Source organism: Pinus tabuliformis, chromosome 8 (genome assembly GCF_031772625.1).
Source record: "Pinus tabuliformis cultivar Carrire ecotype Pingquan chromosome 8, CPIR1, whole genome shotgun sequence".
Lineage (NCBI taxonomy): Eukaryota > Viridiplantae > Streptophyta > Pinopsida > Pinales > Pinaceae > Pinus > Pinus tabuliformis.
The window spans coordinates 2,241,952-2,266,448 of record NC_142294.1 but is presented as its reverse complement, the minus strand read 5'-3'; positions in this window follow the sequence as shown (position 1 = coordinate 2,266,448).

The window sequence follows — 24,497 nt, the reverse complement described above, 5'->3', positions numbered from 1 at the left end:
GATGTTGGATGACTGTGTGTGATGTTCTGTCGATTCCACTTACTTAAGTTTACCTAGGAGGTCGAATATGATCATAGTAGCCTCTCTTCTCATGTTTACCCCAGTTGGAAGGGTTACTTGGGTGGATGTGGGAGGAGGGTGTTACATGTTTCTAGACATATTCCTCTTTGAAGACAACCTAGATAAGCCATAAAGTATGCAACTAAGTTACCTCCTCCTTGTATGATATAATATAACATAATTGATGGATATCAAGCATTTTCAAATCCGAGAAATTAGATTAGTCAATCTCCAACTCTTGGATAATTTTTGATAAGGACACCTTGAATTAGTTTCTAAGTTGTTTTAATAACTGATTGAGAATCCTCGTCTATAGGGAGCTTAGAATAAACCATCATCATTGCTAGCTTGAGACCTCTTTTAAGAGCTAGGAATTCAGCTTCATTAATGCTTATTATTCCATAGTATGTTGCATAGATCCATAGTACATTGTGCTTTTAATCCTTTATAATACCTCCATACCCAGCTAGACTTGGATTACCTTTTGAAGCTCCATCAAAGTTGAGCTTGATGAAACAATCTGGGGGGGGGGAGTAATGTGTACATGTAGAAACCTGAATAGAGGGATGCTTCCACAAGGTAAGAAAAATCATGGATGGGGATAGATCCAAGTTATTCAAGATAACTGCTTCTTGGGGTTGAGTCTTCTAGTCATCTTGGTACCAAGTCTCAACCAAAATAGATTCTCTGATGTTGTGCTTGATAATGAGACAAACTTTATCTTCAATACCCTGCTTATTTTTGAAAATCCCCCTATTTCGTTCTTTCCAAATGGATCAAATGGTAAAAGAAACAACTAGATACCACACTCTATTGACCACGGGGTTAGAGAATACATTATTTCTCCATTGCTTCAAAGTTTCAATCAAGATGTTATTAGATCTATCTGAGTAGCCAAAAAGTACTAATATCCTCCATATTGAATCAAAAAATAGCTAGTTGCTAAGGAGATGTTCCATAGTTTCTTCTTGCTTCCCAAAAATAATAAAAAAGGATGAGAAGGAAACCTTTTATATTGATCAAGTCCCATGTTAATATCCTGCTTATTCCCACCAATGACATAAATTGTGCCACCTTGGCCAAAATTGAGTCATCCTTATTTTCCTTGATAGATGCTCTCAGGGAAGAATATGGTTCTTGGAAAGTAAAGAATAAGTTTCCTTGAGGGTAAACATACCTCTCATCTGATAAACCCATCACAAAGTATTCGATTCTCTATCAAAGGCTATTTTCCAGTTCTGTAATTCTTGTTCAAGGATAGAAAACAATGTCATATTAAGAGTACTCGAACAATCTTCTTCTTACTTCCAAATCCACCATTGATTATCCTCAGTCCCTTGCTTTCAAAAGTATGCGACCTTAGAGAATCTTTGTTCATTGGTAAAAACAAGAAGCTCTCTCATATAATTCCTTCTATTGAGTTTGGGAATTTTTTTCCAAGAGTCCTGCTAGAAGCAAGTAGTACATCCATTTCTCATTTCCCAAAACACATGAGTTTGAATTAGACTCCAATTATTTTATGCTAGATTCTAATTAGAGGATCTTGGAGGAAGGCTCTTAGTTCTTAATTTCTATGGCTAAGATTGAAAGGGCCCATATTTATGATCCCAAATTTTTTTCCATTGTTCTAGTCCTCCTTGGAGCCACCACCACCACAATTTCACTCCAAGTTCTTTATTCAACAACTTAGGATCATAGAGCCCTAAATATCTAGCTAACTCAGGGATACAAAGGTTTTGTTATCACCCCAAGAAAATCTCCTAGGTTGTATATCAAAGATGCTCGGGAGCATTACAAAATCAACAAAAATGTTGGAAAATGGTGGATGAATGTAAGGAATGATGCATATTCAAGCCAGATAACCACTTCTACTATGCTTAACCCCAGACATGGGTGAAAACCCCCAGACTACAAGGCTTTAGACCACCAATTACTCACAGTTTAAGGAATAGGTGAACATGGAGAATACTGACCACACCAGTAGATGCACAAGGCCATGTGATGGCTGACTACAACCAGTAGAAAGGTCTGTAAATCTATTTCCTAATGCATAGACAGGATGATAGCTTTCTAGCACGAAGAAAACAAAAACCTGCATACACCTTCAATAATACATACTAGATTCTAACACAGAGGTGGGATGACATCCCCTTTAATGCTAAACATCAAGAGCACATGAAAAATGCATAACAGACACAGCCTGGAACAAATAAGAAGTGAAAAGTGAGCAATTAACAACAAAAGAAGCTTGCATTAGTTGAAAATGAAGACCAGACGCTGCAGGTATCACAGTAGTTATAGTCTCCAGAAGTTGAACTTTACATCAAAACAATATCCATCAACCCTCATTACATATTATTTCTGGGTATATATGGAGGTTGATTACAAAAATATCTGTTATCCTATGTGTGGAGGGGTCATAACGGACCACCAACCACATTAACTATCTGATATGGGTCTCTGATACAATCTGTTGCTTCCATGAATGAATTTTGACCTTCTTTGGTACTTTGTTGTCCTTCTCAAACAGGTGGAATGCCGTATGGAAAAAGTTCCATAACTGGTAAATGTGTTTATCTGCTCAAGGCTGTCCTTTCTGTCTCGGCCATGCTGTTGGTTAATTGCAGTTGTTGAGGAGTAACTGCTTGGGTACATAACTGCAGGCCACCTTCATCCTTCGGGAGTCTAGAAAGGCTGTGGAAGAGAACCATGTGGGTGAACTGAGGGGGAAAATAGGCCATAGGATCACGTAGATCAACGGTGGAAAACGCTTGGCGAGGAGTACCGGGAGGCGAGGTGGAAGCGAAATGATTGTGAGCCGTCAGATCTGGCAGGTGAATGGCGGAGATCAAATCGGAGGGAGCTATCGGGAAGAAATGTGGATGGACGAACGTGGGTCGTCAGATCGCAGTCGGGCAGATCCGACAGCTATCGGGCGGCAGAGACGCGCGAATGTTAACGAGCGGAGGACGTACGTGTGGGCGGTAAGCGGTTTCCCTGCACCGCTTACGAGAGGCGGGTGGTATCCATATGTGGGGGCGCGACGCAATAGAACTGTGATGCATGTCGGATGTGACGGCGGGGAAACCGCTTTCCCCGCGGATTATCAAGCGTGCAGTTTACGAGAGCGAGAGGCGCGATCATCGTCAGATCTTACAGTGAATGCGATCGACGGTGGGGAAATGAGAAGAGATTTAACGCGTGGGAAAAAGGGCTGTGGCGACGGGGACCATTGGATCAGGACAATCAAAGGCTGCGATTAAAGAATGAAAAAGGGTTGAGGAAGGGCAGAGTCGTGCAATCGTGAAGGGTCATATGGGCGCGGGTTCATGGGTTAAGCGCCCGGGCTTAAGAAAAAAGGGTTATGCAGAGTTTTGGAAGCAAAACGGAGGCAAACAGGGCTAACGGGGTTTATGGAGTTATAAGTAGAATGAAGGAGAAAATGAAACCGACTGCTGCAAGCTTTCCTTAGGCATGAAACAACACTGCCACACCGTTTTCAATCCATCAAATGTCGCAAAATGTAGCAGAGCTAACACTGGCTCCTTCTGGGGATGAGATCCTCCCTGTGAGGTCTCAAGAACCTACAGATCAATGCCTTTCCAATTGAAAACAAATTAGCCAAAATTCCTAGTGTTCCATTGGGCATGGAGTCTACTTTGCCTACACAAAACTGATAAAAACAAAATATTTACAACTTTTAAGGCCATAGACCTTAAACCACATAATTTTTTAGAAAATGCCCATTAACTGGGCCATCAAAAACTGCCTCTCCTCCCATACTTTTCAGTATGAAGGTGTTGTTCCCTTGAATCTGAGAAATGATGAAAGGCCCTGTCCAGAAAGCATCAAATTTCCCATGGTTGCCTTTCTTTTCCTTCAATGCATCCCATTTCAGAACCAAGTCTCCAACCTGAAAATTATCTGATTTTGTCCCTTTGTCAAAGGCTTCCTTGATCTTTATCTGATGTGCTGCAGCCTTTTCAACCAGCTGTTCTCTAATCTGATGTACCTCTGCTAAATCAGTGATCCTTTTTGCCATGTCTCCTTCCTCATTCTGCTCTTCTTGAAGGAATTTTGCCACAGGGAGAGTTAACTGAATGGGGAATACAACTTCAATGCCATATACCAGCTTGAATGGAGAATTTCCTGTGGATTTCTTAATGGTTACTTTGTTAGCCCACAGTGCATATTTGAGCTTAGCATCCCAATTCCTTTTATTGTCCTCCAACAACTTCTTAATTATCCTTATCAGGCATTTATTAGAGGATTTTGCCAGACCATTTCCTTGAGGGTAATATGAGGTGGAATGAACCAGTTTAATACCCATTGAATTACACATATCCACCAATTCTTTTGCCCTAAAGGCTGCTGCATTGTCTGTGACTAATTTATGTGGAAAACCAAATCTGGTAAAGATATTCTCTGTCAAAAACTTCATGACCACATTATGATCAACCTTTCTGGTAGGAATTGCTTCAATCCACTTGGTAAAATAATCAGTGGCTACTAATATCCATCTGTGCTGGCCACTGGAATGTGGATTGATTTCTCCAATGAAATCCAAGCCCCACTGCTAAAAAGGTCCTTTTGCAAGTATTGGTTTTAAGGGCAGGGACTTCAACTACTGTTTTCCTTCAAATATTTGGCACCTGTCACAAGATTTAACAAATGAAAATACATCAGAAAATAAGGAGGGCCAATAATACCCAGCTCTGAGGATCTTGTGGGCTGTAGTCTTCCAATAATGGTGCCCTCCACACATGCTGGAATGAAATTGCTGCATGACTTCTATTGATTGTTCTTTGTCCAGACACCTCAAAAGCATTCCAGATGGATCCCTCCAATAGAGCAGATTTTCATAGATACAATATTTTGCTGCCCTAAGCTTTATAGTTCTGGCTTGACTTTGAGTAAAGCTTGAAGGGATTTCTAGCTTCAGCAAGAATTTAACTATTGCAGAATACCAATCACAAGAAGCTAGATTTTCGGCCACTGACTGCTTTCTCTCTGGTTCAGCTGCTTCCTCTTCTTTATCTATCTGACCAATTTCTGCAATTGTGCATAGGAAATCAATATCCAATGATTTGTAATTTTCTTCAGCTAATAATTTGGCAAGACCCTAACCTCTGACCAGCTTGGTGGGCTTCAGTTCTATATTAAATTCAATCAATTTTGCAATCCATTTAGCCCTTCTTCCATCAACATCAGGTTGTGTCAAGACATCTTTTATTGCAGCAGAGGGTACATATGCAATTATCTTGGAATGCAGAATGTAAACTCTGAAAGCTTTCAAGGATTTGATAAGAGCATATGCTTGTTTTTCAATAATATCATACCTCAGTTTAGCATCCCTCAAGTTCTTGCTGAAAAATGCTACTGGATGTTCTGAACCTTCTTCATCTGCCTACAATAAAACTGTTGCAATGGTGTCTTCAGAGGCGAATGAAAATATATGGAACTCCTTGCTGTAATCTGGGCTGCTTAGAGTAGGAGCTTCCATAATGGCCTTTTTAATAGACTCAAACGATTTTCTTGCTGCATCAGTCCATCTAACCTCTGACCCCTTCTTCAACATGGAGGTAATATGTTTCATCAGCTCTGCAAAATTTGGTATAAACCTCCTCACAAAATTAATCTTGCCCAGAAAGGACTGAATATCCTTCTTTGATCTTGGGACAGACAAGGCCTGTATTGCTTTTACTCTTTCTGGATCAATTTGAACACCTGTAGCAGAAACAACATGTCCTAACAGCTTGCCTTCTTCTAAAGCAAATTGTGACTTTTTAGGATTGACTGAAATCCCAAACCTTCTGCACTTCAGAAACACTTTTTCAAATGCTGGAAATGATTTTGATGGCTGCTGGAGTATATTGTTATGTCATCAAGATAGATAAGGACAAATTTATCATTCTCTCCTACAAATGCTATATCCATAGTTCTTTGAAAGGTTGCTCCAGCATTCATCAATCCAAAAGGCATCTTCGCATACATAAAAGTTCCCCAAGGAGTGGTGAATGCAGTCTTCTCTTGGTCATCTGGATGCACAACAATCTGATTTAACCTTGAAAATCCATCCAAGAAAGATATTACTTTGGCTCCTGAGACCTTCTGCAATAAGTGCTCCATCTTGGGTAAGGGATAATTGTCTTTCTTAGAGCACTTATTTAAATTTCCGAAGTCAACACATAGTCTGATTTCTCCACTTTTCTTCCTCACCACTACTAGATTGGATACCCATTTGGAATATCTAAGAGGAACTATAATCTTGGCAGCCAACAATTTTTTAATTTCCTTTTCAATTAGAGGAAGAAGCATAGGATTTTTTTGTCTCAGCTTCTGTTTGAAAGGAATGGTGTCTTTCTCTAAAGGGATTTTATGCTGAATAATCTTTTTATCATAATTTTTCAGGTCAGTATACTCCTAGGCAAACACATCAGCAAATTGCTTCATTAGTTTGCAGTATTCAGAACTTTGGTCAGTAGACAAACGAGTGGACAAATTTACATATCTGGCCTGACCTGAACTTCCTATATCATGCTTACAGACTGTAGATTGATCTTCTTTTTGGGCAGCCTTGTAAGGCACATCATTTTGGTCAAACAGTCTTTCTAGAGGAATTAAAACCTTAGGAATATGATTGCTGGGAAGCTGGACGACGCTATTTTTACCAATTTTATTTCTAAGCTGGGATTTGGGGCTTTCTTCCAAGGCTTCATTTTCTTGGTTAATTTGCATTTCAGAAAACTCATCAATGACTTGCAGAAACTTATTTATCTCATCATCATCATCAAAAAATTTCCAATGATGGACATTATCAAGCAAGGATGGTATGTATTTCATTTGGACTTCATAAACTAGTATGGGAGGCATGGGGGGACAAACACGCTAGCAGACACAGCAAGGGAATCAGTAAGTTGATTTTTGGCTCTAGGAATATATGAAATACAGAAATTTTCAAAGGAATCTTTGAGTCTCCATGCCTCATCTCTGTATGCTTTTAGCCTTGGGTGCTTTGCCTGAAATGTTTTATATACTTGTTGAATGATCAAATCCGCATCTCCAAATACCTTTATGCTTCTGATTCCTCTGTATTTTGCTACGTTAAGGCCCAATAACAAAGCCTCATACTCTGTTATATTGTTTGTGACTTGAAAAGCCAGCTTGAAAGATAGCCGTGTGCTCTTCTGTAGTGGAGATATCAGCACCACCCCTGCTCCTGCAGTGTCCCCGGAACATGCTCCATCAAAGAACATCTCCCAAACCTGACTTCCTTTCTCTTTCTCGGCTTGATTTGTTGGTTTCCTAAGCTGCATTGAGGCCTTCTGAGATTCTTCTATTTGGAGGATACATGCTCCAAAATCAGTGTCCACTTCATATATGGGATGATTAGTAGGATTCTTCTCATCACTGATGATGTATGCTAGCTATGCTTCTCTGTACAATCTCCTGCTGTCCCCTCCAAAATCTGGGATAGTGGCATAATATAGATCATTCTGTAATGTCCCACCTAGTCTCTTAATCCACCCTCTAGACAGCAGCATGCCAAACTTGGGAGGGACATCTGCTACCACAATATCCATCATCATACTCTTCATGGGCAGCTGAGTTAGGGTAATGGCCAGGTCTTTGATTAATCCTAGGCATTTCACTTTCCTTGAATCAAAAGAGAATAAATCATGATATGGTCTAGTGATATCAAGGCTTAACTCTTCCATGACATATTTAGGCATTAAATTGTGGATGGCCCCTGTGTCTAGCAGGAAATTGTGAAGGATTTTGTCATGAATGGTCAAGGAGACATAAAAAGATGGAGAATTATTATTAGCATGTTCAATCATGGGGCTAAGCACAATGGCAGGCTTTTCATCTTGCGAATTGACAGAGTCAGTGGAGGTTTGTGTGATTTCTAGTTCAAGGTACTCAAGGATAGGCTTTCTAAATATTTCACTCTTTACCAACTCTACCAGAGGCACAGATATTTTTAATTTCTGGACTTCTGACTCAAAGCTGAAAGAAGAAGATAACTTATCATAGCCCTTTACCTCTTGAACTGGAGCTTTGAGAATGACTGGATCAGTTGCTGGTCTTCTCTGTCTGATATTCTGTGACTTTGTTTGGACAACAGCTCTTTGGGCAGGATTCTCTTTGACATTTTTTGCATTCAACCTCAGGTTATATCTTCGCTGCTCCTCAGTTTGTAGGACAGCTTCTCTATCCCATTCTTGACTGTCTTGTTCCTGCAGCAATGATTCTTCATAAGCAACCAAAGTCAAAAACGCAACACTGCCTTTATCTTCCATGTAGTGAATTTCATCCCCATCTTCAAATTGTTCCTCCTCCATGACTACATTTTGGAAAGGAGCTTTAACTTTCTATTCTTCTTTTGATTCCTTACCCCTCTGAATAATTTGCAACTGTTCATTTTCTCTTCTGAAAGGATTTGGGTTTCTTAGAGTAAATGTGTTCTGCTGCCTTGTTTTTCCTGAATTTTGCTCAACCTTTAGCTTAGAAATTTCAGCAGCCAATGACTCTATCATCTTAGTCATTTTGTCTAATTTAGGCTCTGAAGATAATGCAGAGGAAGTAGAAGCCTGACCTCTCTGCCTCCTTTTGTCAGCTTGACTTTTGAGCTTTTCTGCAACCATGATATTAGACTCTACTTTTAGAGTTGCATCTTGCATGTCTGCCAGAGTAGTACATCTCCTTTCTCTCAACAACAAGCAGAAATCACAGTCAAAAGCATTGGCATAAGTGAGTTTGGCAGAGGTAGGGGTAGGCTTTACCTCAGCTGATATCTTACTATACATACGATTGAATCTTTTATTGAACTCAGGTAATGATTCCCCATTTTCCCTCTTCAAGTTACCAAACTCAGTATGGTAATACAACAAGTCCTTTTTATCTCCCCAGTGCTTCAAAAATGCATCATCTAAGGCTTCAATATTAGCAATAGATCTAGGGGCTAGTTCTTTGAACCACTTTCTGGCCTCTCCATCAAGGCTCTGGACAAAAATTCTCATCCACACATCACTTTCACTGATATCTAAGTTATCAACATAACTATAAAAAGATTCAAGGTGTTCTTCAGCTGTTACTCCCTCTGTGCAGTGAACTTAGGCATATATTTTTGATATTCTCCCACAGGCATGGGATTTAAAGGAATAGGCAAGACCAAAGGTCCATATCTGGTAGCTACAATTCTTTCTATCTTTGTGGGTGCTTGCTGGCCTGCCATGATTGGGATATGTGTAAGGACACTGGCAGATTGAGCAGTTTGAAATAATGAAATAGATGACAGAGACAGAGGGATGTTTTGCACTGTATGGGAAGCTTTCTCTGGATTGAGATTCAAAGGGGAACTAGATGGACAAGGGGCTGTATTAATCTCTAAAGGAATTTCCTTATTAACAGTGCTGGGCTCTAAATCTTCAAACTGTATATCTTCAGCTATAACTTTATCTTTCAGAGATGCATGAGATTTCTTAGGCTTACCTGATCCTGATGCCCCTTTCTGTGATGCTTTCTTCGATTTGACAGTCCTCTCAGGGTCAGGCACTGGTTCAGCTGGTGATTTCTGAGGATTTCTTCGAGTATGTCTTACAAACTGAGCCAGAACTTCAATGTGGAGTCGCCAAATGTTGGTCTTCCTCCAGTGGAGTCGCCAGATAGATGATTACAACCAGAAATGTGCCCAGACCTTGTCTATCATCAAAATATGGAACTGTGTCATTCTCCCAGGGAAGCTGAGCTTCAATCTCCTCTCCCTGGAAACGGTGCCAATTAATGTTATCACCCCATGAAACTATCTTAGGTTGTATATTAGAGATGCTCAAGAACATTACAAACTCAACAAAAATGTTGGAAAATGGTGCATGAATGTAAGGAATGATGCATATTCAAGCCAGATAACCACTTCTACTATGCTTAACCCCAGACATGGGTGAACACCCCCATACTACAAGGCTTTAGACCACCAATTACCCACAGTTTAAGGAATAGGTGAACATGGAGAATACTGACCACACTAGCAGACGCACAAGCCCATGTGATGGCTGGCTGCAACCAGTAGAAAGGTCTGTAAATCTATTTCCTAATGCACAGACAGGATGACAGCTTTTTGGAACCAAGAAAACAAAAACCTGCATACAGCTTCAATAATACATACTAGATTCTAACACAGAGGTGGGATGATAGCCCCTCTAATGCTAAACATCAAGAGCACATGAAAATGCATAACAGGCACAGCCTAGAACAAAGAAGAAGTGGAAAGTGAGCAATTAACAACAAAAGAAGCTTGCATTAGCTAAAAATGAAGACCAGACGCTGCAGTTATCACAGTAGTTATAGTCTCCAGAAGTTGAACTTTACATCAAAACAATATCCATCAACCCTAATTACATCTTATTTCTGGGTATATATGGAGGTTGATTACAAAAATATCTGCTATCCTATGCGTGGAGGGGTCATAACGGACCATCAACCACATTAATTATTTGATATGGGTCTCTGATACAATCTGCTACTTCCATGAATGAAGTTTGACCTTCTCTGGTAGTTTGTTTTCCTTCTCAAACAGGTGGAATGCCGTATGGAAAAAGTTCCATAACTGGTAAATGTGTTTATCTGCTCAAGGCTGTCCTTTCCGTCTCGGCCATGTGTTGGTTAATTGCAGTTGTTGAGGAGTAACTGCTTGGGTACATAACTGCAGGCCACCTTCGTCCTTCGGGAGTCTAGAAAGGCTGTGGAAGAGGACCGTGTGGGCGAACTGAGGGGGAAAATAGGCCGTAGGATCATGCAGATCAATGGCGGAAAATGCTTGGCGAGGAGTACCGGGAGGCGAGGTGGAAGAGAAATGATTGTGAGCCGTCAGATCTGGTAGGTGAACGGCGGAGATCAAATCAGAGGGAGCTATTGGGAAGAAATGTGGACGGACGAACATGGGCCATCAGATCGCAGTCGGGCAGATCCGACAGCTATCGGGCAGCAGAGACGCGCGAATGTTAACGAGTGGAGGATGTACGTGTGGGCGGTAAGCGGTTTCCCCGCACCACTTACGGGAGGCAGGTGGTATCCGTATGTGGGGGCGCGACACAATAGAACTGCGACGTGTGTCGGATGTGACGGCGGGGAAACCGCTTTCCCCATGGGTTATCAAGCGTGCAGTTTACGGGAGCGGGAGGCGCGATCACCGTCAGATCTTACAGTGAATGCGATTGATGGTGGGGAAACGAGTAGGGTTTAACGCGCGGGAAAAAGGGTTGTGGCGATGGGGACTGTTGGATCAGGATGATCAACGACTGCGATTAAAGAATGACGAAGGGCTGAGGAAGGGCGGAGTCGTGCAATCACGAAGGGTCGTATGGGCGCGGGTTCATGGGTTAAGCGCCCAGGCTTAAGAAAAAAGGGTTATGCAGAGTTTTGGAAGCAAAACAGAGGTAAACATGGCTAATGGGGTTTATGGAGTTATAAGTAGAATGAAGGAGAAAATGAAACCGACTGCTGCAAGCTTTCCTCAGGCATGAAACAACACTGCCACACTCGTTTTCAATCCATCAAATGTTGCAAAATGTAGCAGAGCTAACAGGTTCTTCCAAGCAACCAAGGACCAATTATTTGTGTTCTTCACACCTGTCTAAAGGAAGTTTGTGAATAAACTAGTAATAGTATTGCAGATTGCCTTAGGAGCCACTAACGCTGACAATTGGTACATAGGAATAACTTGAAGGATAAATTTGAGCAATACAATTCAATCATCCAGATTAAGGGATACAAAGGGCTAACCCTCCATTTTACGAGAAATTTTATGAATAGCCTCTTAGCAAAAAGATATTCTATTAGATTTAGAGACAAGATAGACTCCAAGGTATTTCACTGGGCGACGACCAATCTAGAAACCAAGAAACGAGCAAGAAAAGTGTAAACTGCTTGATTGGTGCTAAAGAAAAATACATTGGACTTTTCACCATTGATTATAGTGCCATAAGCATTCATGACATTAATAAGTATATAGTTAAGCACCTTGACTTCATGCAGGGAGACTTGGCGAAAAAGAAGAATGTCATCCACAAACTATTGATGGGTGATGGATAGGTCATCCCCGTAGGGGTGTTTCCCTTTGAGATATCCTCTATACAAGGCCGCTTTGAGGTATTTCTCTAGGAATTTGATTGCTAGAATGAATAAGGGGGATATCAGGTCCCCTTGACGCAAACCACAAGATGGGTTAAAAGTCATAGATGGGGAACCATTCAAAATGAGAGAACAGAAAGGGGTGGAAATATGTAATGCCCCTTATTAATAAACAACAACAACAACAATAATAATAAAGTAAAGGAAGTAATATTAACATATAAATAAGTAAACCAATAAATAATAAAGAAAGATAATAATAGTAAATACATAAAATGATAAATAATAAACTGAAGTTCCAAATAAATATATAAAAATAAACTATACAAATGGTAAGAATAAGTAAAGTTAGAAAAAAAAAAAAAGGAATAAAATAAGCAAGAGTTAAATTAAGAAAAAGGTTGAGTTAAGTAAAACTTAAGACAAAGAAATAAAAGTTGGCATGTTGACACATGGATTGTGTGCATGCAAATCCCTTTCCAATCCCCTTCCATTTAATGGATGAAAAGGGAGATAAGAAACATTCATTCTTTCTGGAGGAGAATGCTGTGAGACAAAGGATTCCTTGGTAGTAGTAGTTGATTGAGGGCTCAAGAGTGGCTAGTTGTAGAAGATTTTGTGCAACTAAGCCTACAGTTGGGTGGAGATTTGTCCCCAAAACTTTGTTGTTGTTAGCAGAATCCAGATAGCGTTACAACTTTGAAATCACTGGTAAGGTATATCATTGCTATGTAAGGTATATTATCGCTACAGGTAAGTCTTCTCTGCTAATGATTTCAAAATTCTTTGCTAATTATTTGAATAATTTCTGTGTTGATTATTAATCGCATAAATTGATGTAATTACTTGTATTCTTGAATTCTAGGTTGTTACATATGGTATCAGAGTGTGGTTACAACCCTTAAGGCCTATGCTCCCTAACATGCATGTCTAATTTTGTTAAACCCTATTGTATAGATTGAATTGTTCAAACTATTGATATGAATGATGTTAGCACTAGATAATCTTTGCTTTCTTACGTGTAGTATATTTCTATAGTTTACTCTAATAACCATGAAAACATGCACTCTTCCCCACCTACCTTGGAATGTTTGAAAGAATAAACTTGTATTAGCAAGTTAATCGCATGCCATCTAAATCCCATGATTCCTTTTTTTTTTCCTTTTTGTCAAATCAAGTGAAATTAACCTAAAGACCTTTGGTACAATGTCAATGGCCATACCGCTGAGAACTTACAACCACTCTCTACGAATATAGATGCCCATACCACTCACACCCACTCTCTACGACACTTCCAAGGATAAGAAAAGAGTTGAGATAGCTGTATAAGCTTTGTTACTAGATAAAATCTTTGGCCTCAACTCTAAAAAAGTTTAAAATCTCATAACAAAGAAAGATAAATATGTTGGAAAAATAATAAACTTGCTCACTAGGTACATCACTTAACTAAACAGTGAAAATAACATTATCAAAAGAAAAATGTTAAAAAAAATTACAAGGTAAGAAAATAATGACAAGCACTCCACATAATTTATATTATTTCAATATTTCAATACTTTGCTAGTTAAAATAGAGCTTATGATATTGTAATACTAATTTCAATTTAAGATAAATCTGATTTTTTGTTTTTTGTTTTTGTTTTTTCTTAATTGGCATAGAGTAAACACCAATTAAAATAACAACGGTGTGAAATGTCTCCTTCAAATATACTTTGCTGGTTAAAATAGAGCTTATGATATTGTAGTATTAATTTCAATTTAAGATAAATCTGATTTTTTTTTGTTTTTCCTTAATCGGCATAGAGTAAACACCAATTAAAATAACAACGGTGTGAAATGTCTCCTTCAAATATATTTTTTCTTTACATAGAGTAAACACCAATTAAGATAACAACGGTGTGAAATGTCTCCTTCAAATATATTTTTTCTTTGTAACTTTTTTTCAGCATGAAAAAAGCTTTATATTGATATAATCAACAAAGTGCCAAAACATAGACAGCTGTGCGATATTTTCCACACTATAAATATGGCGGAAGATATGAAGAGAGTTCTGTGTGTACAGAGTAATGATGGAGATTGGAAGCATATTATCTTCAGCTGTTAAACAAAACTGTATTCCAAGCCAGCAGAGAAATTACGATCATACCTTTTGCTATATATAGTGCCGATGTAAGATCCTAGCATAAGACAAGACATAATCATGAGAAAAAAAACATAGATGAGAGTTATATGTTAGGGAGACAGAAATCCTGTATCTGGAAGCATTTGTTTGCCATTTTAATCTGCAACCTCCATACGCCCTGAGGGGAAGTTAGACCTTTTTTGGATAATGCATCAGCCTCCCTGTTATTAGCTCTGACAGTGTGTGAGATAGAATAGCCCTTCTTGCTGCTCCATAAGTCTGCTATTCTATCCAGCCAACCAGCGAGATGAGAATTTTCTATTCTATGCTTTGACAGAACATGATCAATAATCAACTTAGAGTCTCCGAAAATATTTAATTCCGGAATGTCAAGGAAAGTGCAGAAGGAAAGAAGTCCTGCCAATGCCACCGCCTCAGCCCTGTTGTTGGATCCCTGTCCAGCATTCCAATGGATTTCGAAGGACTGTTCTGTTGTTGTCTTGATGAAAACTCCGCAAGCACTGCTCCCTTGTTGAGCTGCACCGTCAAAGAAGGCACAAGGAGGAACCATGGACTGACTTCTGTCGCTCCCGAGCCTGATGTTTATTGCTGTATTTTTTATCCTTTTGTAGCTCCTGATTTGTCCAGACATATCTAGGGCGTTGTATTGAGTTATGATTGAAGTAATTACCCTCGAAATGGGTTCCGATTTTGCGTCAAATAGTCTGCCATTTCTCCATTTCCATATGGCCCAGATGGCCAGCAAAGGAACAGGCCTCCATCTCTTTTGCATAGTGCTCCATCTCTTGAAAGCTTCAGGAATGGAGGAGCATGGGTCGAGTGTAAAACCAAAATGTGCCGTTAAGTTTGCCCAGATAGACCGCGCCTGAGAGCATGTGAGAAATAGATGTGCATTGTCTTCAGAGTCACTCCTACAAAGAAGGCAGATTGCAGGCCCATGCCAGTTTCTTTTTTGCAAATTTTCCCACGAGAGATTTCTGTTGTGGAAAACTAGCCATGCAAAAATAATAATCTTCATAGGACATCCTGTTTTCCAGAAGGCAGGGGGGAAGACTTCACCGGAATTATCAGACTCCAAGGATAGCAGAAGCTGATATATATGTTTTACCTGGACAGCCGAGGATCCGCCCAGGCCTTTCCATATAAGAGCATCATTGCCAGCAGACCGATAAATGCCCTGTGCTTGCAAAGATGTTATGACAGTGTTCCATTGATTCTCCAAATCGCCCCGAAACTGTAATTCTTTTGCTGATTTCCAATTAGGGACGGCTCCTTCCCATTTATTAATAGCGCTGGCCCAAAAGAATATACCACGGCTATGGAGCGCTTTCAGCAAATGTGGGGAAATGTGAATTTTCCCAGCACCTCCAGCAAATTCGTCCTGTCCGATCATAATTCTTGCGCCTGTCTGGAATTTCCAAATGAGATTTTGCCTGAAGAATGGTTCAAGTTTCCTGAACCCTCTCCAAATTGCGGATCCATGTGGGGTCCCAAAATGATTAGCCCTGATCCAAAAAGTCATGTCCCTATTATTCATGTATTTGGCTCGTATGGCCGAGCTCCACAGCGAGTTCCCCATGACTGCTTGCCACATAGATTTACATAAGAGTGCCTTCCTGAATTTAGATAAATCTAAAATGCCCCATCCTCCCATATGTTTAGGCCGAGATAAAGCAGATAGTTTTGTAAGATGATATTTGAAATGGTCTTTTTTGCATCCCCATATAAAGCCAACAATTATCCTGTTCATATTTTTTATAACAGCGGATGGAATATGGAACAGATGAGCCCAATAAACCATAGTTTGAGCAAGAACAGTTTGGGTCAGAATTAAGCGGCCGCCTTTTGATAGATATGTGTGCTCCCATGCAGCAATTTTTTTATATAGAAGATCAGCCACCCAAGACCAGTCTGCCACCCGATACCCAATAGCTTTCAGATTAAAGCCCAGGTATTTAAATCCATTTTGGAGAGGGTTGGCTTTGATGTTGAATAAACGAGACAGGAAAATGATAAGATTCCCGTTTATGTCTTGAACATAAAAGGAGGATTTCCCCTCATTTATATTCATACCAGTGGCGCATTGAAATCTACCCAGGATCTTATGGAGGCAAATCCAGGTTGTTCTACAAAGCAGAGCGAAGATGAGAATGTTGTCAACGAAAAAGTTGTGGGATATAGAAATCCCTCTGCATATTGGAAGGGGTTGACAGACATTTTGTTGTATCTCCCTTTTAATGTGGAGGCTAAGAGAGTCCATTATAAGGATGAAAAGCAGAGGTGACAAGGAACATCCTTGTCTAAGCCCTCTTGCAGCTTTAAAAAAGGTGTAGGAATGTTGTAGTTAACCTCTTCCACGCAAGCCATGATCCATCTCGAACATCTGTTGTCAATTCTAATCCTTGCAAGTAGACATCGGATGAAGCCCCAATCAACACTGTCGTACGCCCTTTTTAGATCGATTTTTAGAATAGTAGCTTCCATATTCCTGAGATGCATTGAATGTAGAGCTTCCTGAGTGAGAGCAACCGCTTCTAATATGTTCCTGTCTTTGAGAAAACCGTGCTGTTCTGGAGTCAAGTGCTAAGATAGGACATTTCTCATCCGCATTGCTATAATCTTTGATATGATCTTATACAACACATTACATAAAGAGATTGGGCGATAGTCAGAGAGAGATGTAGAGAGCGCCTTTTTTGGGATCAAGGCGATATAAGTGGATGTAATGCATTGACTGATATTGCCGCTTAATCTTGATTCCTCCACCATGTTCAGAATGTCATTTTTGAACAAATCAAAGAAGTGAATAAAAAAGTCAATAGACCAGCCATCCGGCCCGGGGCATTTATCTTTCTGAAAAGTTTTCATTGTTGTTAAAAGCTCATCCTCAGATACTTCGGTGAAAAGAGCGGCATTTTGATCCTCGCCAAACATACAAGGGTACAATTCTATGCCCCATAGGATGTCGGCAATATCACTACCTTTTTCTCTGCTATATGCCTTTTCAAAAAAATTGACCGCTTCTCGAGAAATATCCTCCTGGGAAGAGACTGTTTTGCCAGATTCATTCTTAATCTCCCATATCGTGTTGACCTGTCTTCACCTATTAGCAAACTTATGAAAAAACTTGGTGTTTTTGTCACCTTCCCTAAGCCATAAAGCCCGACTCTTGAGTCGCCATGTGGATTCTTCCTTTGCCAGGATATTTTGCTTCAATTTCTAAAGGTTCCATATTTGTTGCCGCGTGTAAGAGGAAATGGATGCATTTTTGAAAGCTGAGGATATGTTTTGTAGTTTTTTATCAATGTCTCTCAGCTTTTTCCTATTCGTTACAATTTTCTCCCGTTGCCAAGATTTCACTTTGCCGCGAAGACAGGTTAGGCGGTTTATAAAATCATGAGACTGATAAGAATGCTGACCTGTGTTATGCTGCCACGATTCCCTTATGAACTGGTTGAAACACTCATCAGAAAGCCATGTCCTGTTGAATTTAAAAGGATAACCAATTCTGCTTCCGGTTTTCGTCCAGAGAATGTGAATGGGGCGGTGGTCGGAAATATATGAAGAAAGGATCTTCATAATTGGTAGGCCCAATCTCTCAATCAGTTTCCCATGGATAATGAACCTGTCGAGCCTTTTGGCCATGTAGGAACCACCTGTACGACCATTATCCCAGGTAGGACCACTGCAGATCGGTAGAATGTCAAAGAAATTGAATTGGATGATGGCGTCCCGAATCATACTACCAATAGGGTCCAATTTCCTTCCGTTGCCCCAGACCTCATCGCTAGAAAGAGTGCAGTTAAAATCTCCTCCGATCATAAGGGATTCCAGGTCAAGAAATTCAGAAGACAAAAATTTTTCCCAGAATGGAAAGCGATTCTTATAAGGAGCATAAAGATTGAGGATATGAACAGGCTCAGAGCAATCTCTAAAATGGGCCAGAATCAGAATGCCCGCAAAGCATTGGAAGGCGGCCGCTTTTATCCATTTTGGGTCCCACATAACTACTAAACCACCAGATAAACCATCAGCGCTTGTAGCCACTATATGCCAAGTTGGGAGCATTCTTCTGAAATATGAAATGGTATGAGAACGGTCATGCATCGTTTCCTGGATTAAAAGCATTCTGGAATTTGAGGACCTAAAGAGGTCCTTTTAAGGCCAAAAATTTTGGGTTAGCCCCCAGGCCTCGGATATTCATAGATAAGATATTAATCATTCCGATTTCCAGGGGGACGACATGCTCTAAGAGGCCCAGGAACAGAGGGATCATTCGAAACCGTTTCAATAATAGGGACATCGATTAGATTTAGATTTCTGGTGGCCAATTCCATTCGACCTTGCCTTCCACGAAAGTGTCAACTTCCCCTCTTCTCTTTGCAGCGAACCGTAATATTGCTGGCCGAGTTAGGGCTTATGTGAAATCTGGCTCAGATGAATTTATTTTCCAAGAAAAAACCACACTAATTAAAATACACTGTAATAAAGCTACACCAATTAGAAGTAAAACTTGAGCGTGTCAAAACCTGACTGTTAGAAAGGACATATTATGATGGGGTTTAAGTTAAAGGGCTATTTTATGAACCATTCTACGGCCCAACATGGCATGTGGGATGTTTTTGCGGTGATAAAAAAATAAAATAAAATGTCGGTCACTTATAATTAACAAATCCCTAGTAAATTTAGATTAAGTTAGGATCTAAGTTGATTTGAAAAATGGGAAATTTTAAGGTAAGTTGATGTTAAAGTGATTGTTTTTATTAGTGTGGCTTTAGAGTAAGTTTAAAATTGCTTATGTTTGGCTAAGAGCTCGTTTTATTCGGGACATAAAGAAATAAGTTAACAATCAAAGACTCAGAGGCGTCTTGCATAAGTTAACAATCCAAGACTCAGAGGCATCTTGCAGGAGTGAAACCATGCCCCTTTAGGGACCACCAACAACTTCTTCTAGGCGGCGTGATTTTCCTTGAATAATGGTGATGAGTCAAACTGCATTGGCGGATAACAGTTAGAGATGATTGTCCTCACTACTGGTTTGGCAACTAAGTTATGATAGATTTTCCCACCCTCTAAAAAAATGACTATCTACTATAGCTATTAAAAAAAAAAGTAAAGATTAACTAACCACACGTATTATTTCCTGCAACAAATAAGGCAGGATAGCTAGCGTTTCCTGCCGCTCAGTTTAATTATTGAACTTTGACCACATTTGAACAAGGGCTACATTGTAGATACTATTGCTTAGTGTAAGTATAGTTAAATTAGAGTAAAAAACAATGAAGACATACATGAATGGATGAACAAAGTGTTTTTCAGTAGCCATATAGTACTGCTAATGACCTCGTAGAACTTTGACCACATTTGAACAAGGGCTACATTGTAGATACTATTGCTTAGTGTAAGTATAGTTAAATTGGAGTAAAAAACAATGAAGACATACATGAATGGATGAACAAAGTGTTTTTCCGTAGCCATACAATGTTGCTAATGACCTCATACTTATAGTATTTGAACAACTCCCTACTTATAGTATTTGCTTTGGACAAAAAATATATGTTGTACACAAGTGAAATGAACGCTCAAGAAGAGATTTTTATCAAGCACAATAAACCAACAAATAAATTAAGAAAATGTTGACGCTGTAATGCTTTTTGTAATAAAGGCACAATTACATTATTAATTTTAGGTGATATAATTTTTAATAAAATTAATAAAATTGTGATTTTTTTATTTGAAGATACTAATTTTTATTTGATTTTAGGCAAAATTGAATAGTACAATTTCACCATCACTTACATAACTAGATTCCAATGTATTGTAAAAAGAGATATAAAAAATTTACATTTGCATTAATTACCTTATGACCTTTCAAAATGAATAGAGTATTTGACAACACTGATATTAAAAATATCATTTAAACAATATAAAATAATAATTTAACTAACCATTATCTCACTAACTTTGAAAAAAATATTGTTAAAATCTAGATTAAAAATTATGTAATCTAAGCAATGTAAAATAATAATTTCGCTAACTATTACATTATTTAATTATTTCCATATTTTTCAAAGTGGAACATTTCATTCACTAAGACAATTTAGTGAAATTCTTTAAAATATAATTTAAATCATACTTCCATATATTTCAAAGTGGAACATTGCATTCAATAGGAAAATTTGGGATTTAAAAAAAAATGTAATTTAAATAATGTATAATAGTAATTTTGTGCACCATTACATCACAGTATTGCATGACAATTAGGTATATTTAAAAGATTTGTTTTCCATATATAACTTTTGTTTTCCACAAGTATGTTGACTAAAATTGTCATTGTTTTAATTAGAGATAGCATTGAGGTTGGTCTATGATCTCAAGCATTTAATAATAAAAATTCTCTCATGAAAAAGATAAATGAGTATAATTGAAAATGACATTTTGCAATCAAAATTAAAATGTGATTAATAATAAATTAGTATAAATATATTAGGAAATGTGGTTAGTAAATGTAGTTAATATATATTAATTGATATTATTTTTTATATGATGTAATTTATTATTTTATATGATGTAATATGTTATTTGATAGTTTATAAGGTAATTTTATAATTGTATTACTTTAAAAATTGAAATTGAATATAAGTTTAAAAATGCAAAATAATTAAATAAAAATTCAAAGATACAAAATAATTAAATATAACAAAATATAAAACATTTTAAATTTTTGAATTAAAAAAATTAATTTCTAAAACATTCATCATAAATTTAAAGAGCCCTGTATTGCTTGTTTGAAAAACTTTTAAAACTATTTAAGCACATTGCACATGTACCAAGTTGAAAACTTGGTTAACCATGGAAAGAATTCACCATTTAAAGAGACTTGTATTGCTTGCTTGAAAAACTTTTAAAACTATTTGTGGCATGGCCAGTGCACACTTTTACTGATTTTAGTGTGTTTTGGGTTTAGATTTAATTAGCCATTGTCTAAAAAAGTACAACTATTTAGTGTGTTTTGGGTTAGATTTAACTGGTCAAGCATTGTCTGGAAATGTACAACTATTTAGTGTGTTTTGGGTTTAAAATGTACAACTATTTAGCGTGTTTTGGGTTTAGATTTAATTGATTGACCGAAATATGAAGCGTTATATAGAAAGGTACAGCTAATTAATTAGGAAGTGTTACAAAACATTATAACGTTATTTCTATTAGTGCTATTTATTAAAACAAAGGATCATAGTGGCATAATAAGCAATGCAATTAAATTTTACTTCCCAACGTTCAATTAAAAAAACTATTAAATAAATTTTTCAGTCTGCTCAGATTAATGGTATTTATTAAAACATAGGATCATAGTATGCAGTGATTCAATAAAAAAAACATATGGTATTAAATACTCGTACCATTGTTCATAAACACTGGAGTTAATAGCGCACGCCATCATAGAGTACAATGGTTACAATCATGATTTGATAAAAAAAACACTGGAGTTAGTAGCTCACGCCATCATAGAGTACAATGCATACAATCATGATTTAATAAAAAGAAAGTGGAGACAACCCATTACAAGAGCATTAAACTGATATATTTAATGTGATGAGTGGGGTTTTACTATCCATTAAAGATTACAGACCTTATTAGGAGCATTAAACTCATATATTTAATGTGACGAGTGGAATTTTACTATCCATGAATATTACAGACCTTGAAAAACATGTGTGAGTGGAATTTTACTATCCATTAAAGATTAAAGAGCTTGAAAAACGTGCTAAGGGTTGTAGAATGTTGTTTCCATTCTTGGATTAGATTGGAACATAAACAAAAAGCTTCCATGTTAATGTTGCTTGAGTACTTTATTATAATATAAAAAAAGGAGTATCAACTTATGTACATGTTAATGTATGCAATCTGATCTTCTTGGGTTTTAGTGTGTATATATGAATAAAGTTTAAGTAAAATTAATTTAAAAAGAGTTTAAGAATATTAATAGAAGACCATCATATTTGTTATAAGTGCATTATGTTTTAATATTGTTATTCTCAAGTTTTTTTAAGGATAATATCTCTTTTATTACTAAGGATTAATCAGTTGTTTATGTAAGTGAATTAAGCATGTTAGAAATTAAACCAGGGTAGAAGTTATGAATTAGAATAGTCATATTGGTGTAGGATGATCGAGTGTTTATATGTGATTATATATAACGGTTGTGAAATCAGCCAAAGATGTAAATTGATGTAAAACTAGAGGATTTTAATTTTCAAGTTGGTGGTTTACATAATGATTATGCAACAAGTAATATCTTAATGATGAATTACACTAAATTTCCTTTTGGAAGGAAGAATACATGACTAGAGATTAAGGCTCAAGATGATGAGGCTCATTTGAAACTTAACAATGTACTTGAATGCCTATACCTATTGTGTAAATTGTCCGCTTCCTAGTTGAAAAGAATAGAAATGATTATTGAAGTGTAATGAGTATCTTGATCAAAGCATGATACTAATAACATTGATGAGAAAGCCTAGATCCTACATAGATGTTGAATAATCTTATTTCATCGTTGGTATTCATTGTTTATACAAGCAAATGAAATTGATTTTTCTGACGAATCATGGTATGAATGCTATAGTATATTATTGTTCTATATTTAATATGTATTGATATGATTCTCATATTTATGAATCTATGATGTTATGTTATAAGGTTATATTAGCATGTGGTTCCATTTCTTATGTGATGCCATTATATATCTTTGATACATATATAACATATTATGGTAATTCATGATGCAGAGCATGTGGTTATTGCATGAAAATTTTATGACATGCATGAGCATACAATTTTTACTATTCAAATTGTTGTAATAATGATGTCATGTTCTCATGATGGCATGCAAGAGTTGACATGTGGATTGTTTTATTATGATGTTATAACTAATACATTGGTTGCATGTTGAGATGTGGTGATTGAAGGAAATCCACAAATAGGTTGAGAGGATTGGTTTATTTGATGATATCATGGGAGCCCATACCTCCAAGGGAGAATGTGTAACACCATATGGGTCGAGGATAGACTCAATCAACACTACACATGCCAGTGGTTATTTTACTTTGTATAGCTCTTGATGGATAGCTCTTGAAGGGCTATGGGACCATCTTGAGGAGGCTGCATGCCTATTATTGGATTAGGATGTCAAAGTCGAGAAGTGTGTGTAGGAATTCAATGCCTAGGGATATGCAGTTTAGTGAGTTGTGGAGGGAGTTGGGGCAAACTTGAAAGATGCCCACAGTAATTGAGTATTGGAACTGAATGCCTGCCTTAGGGCAGATGAGGTATGAGCCTTGGGGCTATGGTATAGACCAATGAGGCTTTATGCCTAGTTTTGAAAGTTGGGAAAAAGGACTTGAGATTCCTTAGGATTTCCTTGGTGTGATGATGTAACTTTCAATTCTTACTGGTATCCTAGTTTAGTAGAGGTGTTGGGAAAACGTGGGGTAATAAATAAATAAATAAATTAATAAATAAGTAAATAATTAAACTTTACTTCGGGATGAAGTTCCTTAAACAGGGGGAATATGTAATTCCCCATAGTGTGATGATGTAACTTTCAATTCTTACTGGTATCCTAGTTTAGTAGAGGTTTTGGGAAAACGTGGGGTAATAAATAAATAAATAAATAAATAAATAAGTAAATAATTAAACTTTACTTCGGGATGAAGTTCCTTAAACAGGGGGAATATGTAATTCCCCATAATAATAATAATAATAATAATAATAATAATAATAATAATAATAATAAAGTAAATGAAATAATATTAATATATAAATAAGTAAAACAATAAATAATAAAGAAAGATAATAATAATAAATAAATAAAATGATAAATTATACATTGAAGTTTAAAATAGACAGATAAAAATAAACTATAAAAATAGTAAGAATAAATAAAGTTAACAAAAAGTAAAAAGGAATAAAATAAGCAAGATTTAAATTTAGAAAAGGACGAGTTAAGTAAAACTTAAGACAAAGTTGGTATGTTAACACATGGATTGTGTGCATGTGGATCCATTTCCAATCCCCTCCCATTTAATGGATGAAAAGGAAGACGAGAACCATTCATTCTTTCCATAGGAGAATGCTGTGAGACAAAGGATTCCCTGGTAGTA